Source organism: Rhinopithecus bieti, unplaced genomic scaffold (assembly GCF_001698545.2).
Source record: "Rhinopithecus bieti isolate Rb0 unplaced genomic scaffold, ASM169854v2 scaffold_15146, whole genome shotgun sequence".
Taxonomy (NCBI): Eukaryota; Metazoa; Chordata; class Mammalia; order Primates; family Cercopithecidae; genus Rhinopithecus; species Rhinopithecus bieti.
Window position 1 is genome coordinate 1621390 of NW_016808195.1, and position 3080 is coordinate 1624469.

Sequence of the window (3080 nt, forward strand, 5' to 3'; positions counted from 1 at the left end):
GGAGTTATACCTGATATAGCTGACGAATTGATGGGTGCTGACGAGTTGATGGGTGCAGCACACCAACATGGCACAAGTATACATATGTAACAAACCTGCACGTTATGCACATGTACCCTAGAACTTAAAATATAATAAAAAAAAAAAAGAGGAGTATTGTAGAATTGTATATTTCTCCTTTCAGTCATATTGGTTTTTGTTTTACATGCTTTGCAACTATGTTGTTTGCTGCATACACATTTAAAATCGTGTCTCCCTTGTAGATTGACCCTTTGACCATTATATAATGTCCCTTTCTGTCTCTGGTAATTTTCTTTGTTCTGAAGTTTACTTTGATATTAATATAGGTACTTTTGTTTTCCTTGGTTTCCATAATATATCTTTTTCCATCCTTTTATTTTTAACCTGTTTATATTGCTATATTTGAAGTGAGTTTCTTGTAAAAGCATGTAATTGATCATTTTAAAATCTACTTTGTCAATCTTTATTTTAATAAATTTTTAATTTTGTTTCTCAAGTCACTGGTATGTAAACTGTGTTCCTTGGAGTCCCAGATATTTTCCACCTGCCAGTGGGTCTGTAACTGGAGAGAAAAGGCGGACTGCATGGTGAGGTTCTAGGCCCCAAACCACATATTTTAATTGGCATAATCATTTGCATAGAATGTGATTATTAATATGTTAGGGACTAAGATTACCATTTTGTTTTGTCTTCCTTTCTTTTCTTACCTTTCTGTGGTTGGACATTTTTTTAGAAGTCCCTTTTCAGGTTTTGCATTTTGAGTGCATCTCTTTGTAGAACTTTTGAATGATTGCTTTAGGTATTGTATTATATATACACAACTTATTACAATCTATAGTTTTATCATTTTACCAGTTTGAGTGACATACAAAAACTTTACTTCGTTTCTCCTTCTCAATTTATAATATAATTTTTCATAAATATGTCCTCTACATATATTTAGAACCAAATGAGATGTGTCATAATTTTTACTTCAATAGTGAAACATGATTTAGAAAGTTTAAGAGAAGAAAAGCCTATTGTATTTAGCTATTTTTAAAATTATGTTATGTTTTCCTTTCTGGTGCTCCAAGATTACTTATTTTGTCTTTCCTTTTTGTTTAGAGAACGTCTCTTAGCCTTCTCTTAGAGTAGGTCTGCTGGCAACTAATTCCCTTGGTTTTCCTTCATTTGTGAATGTCTTATTTCCCCCTTTAATTTTTTGTTTTCACACACAGCATTGATCCCTTTTGTTTTTTAAAGGATATTTTTACTGGGTATAGAATTGTGGATTAAAACTTCTTATACAGCACTTAAAATATTTTGTACTTCCTTCTGGCCTCCATGATTTTAATGAGAAATCCTCTGTCATTTAAATTATTCTTCCTCTGAGGTAAGCCATTATTCTTTTTTCTGGTTCCATTCAAGATTTTTTCTTTGTCTTTGCCTTTCAGAAATTTAATTATATCTTGGTGTAGATTTCTTTGAATTTATTCTGTTTGGGATTTCCTCGTCTTCTTAAATCTGTAAATTCAAAGCACAGGCCCCTCCCCTAGCCCCTTTAAATTTTAGATAAGTCTATTCTGATAACAGTGTTCTGTATATCTAAAATACACCTTTTATCTCACTCCTTGGCACTCTACTATTTATCTTCCAGGCACAGTAAAAAGCAGAAAGCAGAAAACTCAGAAACCTGGAATTTATTAACATCTAAAATAAACTGTTTCCCACTACTTGTTGGAAATAGCTTGCATATTCAACACTGGTGACTGGTGACTGGTGACTAGATAACTAAATTTAGTATGACCATCAGGTATGCTTATTAACTTGGAGGCATTTTAGTATATTCTAATTGAGAAAAGCAGCTTGTGCAGTGCAGCTCCATTTGTAAATAATGACCTATGTGTGCATCTTTGTGTGAATGGATATTTGCATGAATACAGTGACAGTATCTAAGGATACATTTTGTGATGTCAACTCTAGTTGTTGCAGAAAAGTAGAAAGAGCTTAATTTTTACTTCTACATCTTTCATTTCATTTATTATGAATAAATGTATATTACTCTTTTTATTTCCAAAAAATATAAAACAACGTACAAAACCATCGTATTTCCTTTGTGAAGATGATCTTTATTTGGGGCAATAGTATGTATTCAGTCTCAAATACTTTTCCAACTATATTCAATTGTCTGCCCAGGGTTCTTGACTTTTGTACGCTTAAGGATAATCTGGCTCATGAAATAAAAGTCAACTCTTGATTACTGGGAATGAATTAACTTATATTTACCTAAGTTAAACAAATGTACAAATGTATAAAGTAGAAAATACAAAATCTTAATGAATTTGTGAAAACAAAAATATATTAAAAGATACCTACTATACAGAATTAGAGAAAAACTAGTAAATGTCACATTGTATCTGTTGTGATGAGTACAGGACTGATTCACTGACTAAATGAGATAAGTTTAATGGGTCTTGTCTACCTTTCCCCAACGTAGGCTTGGTTCTTTCTCTAGCTACATGTCAAGGAAATTTTTAGAAAGGAGCAGTTTGAAGGAGTATGACATATCCTACACCAATTAGTTTGATTTCTGAAAGACTTTTACAAGGTAAAGATGAAACAACAATGAAGAAACTTCATACTAAACAATGTTGAAGGGGGCATGAACAGACTCAGCTAAAAAACATCAACAACTGCAGGTTGCCTTATAGTAGATAACTTTTTGGTCCTTTGTCATAAAGTATTTTATGTGATATTCAGTATTCCAAAACCAGATGTCACACACTGGTAACAATCTGCAGAGATATTTTGTTGAGCATTCACAGACTTAAATTTTAGATTCATTGGCAGCATTCAAACATTGGGCGATTTCTCATGAGAATGAAGATGTATTTTTCAAGAAACAAATCAAAAAATCTGTTGATGATGCGTACATATTCCCACAAGTCAAGCGCTGGCCATTGCTGAACAATGGCCACCCACTTTGGACAGAGCACAAGTATCCCCAATTCCTCACCCAGACTGCTTCAGTAGGCCGTATTATCTGCCTGGTCTCTGTAGCAACTCAGTTTTTAACTTCT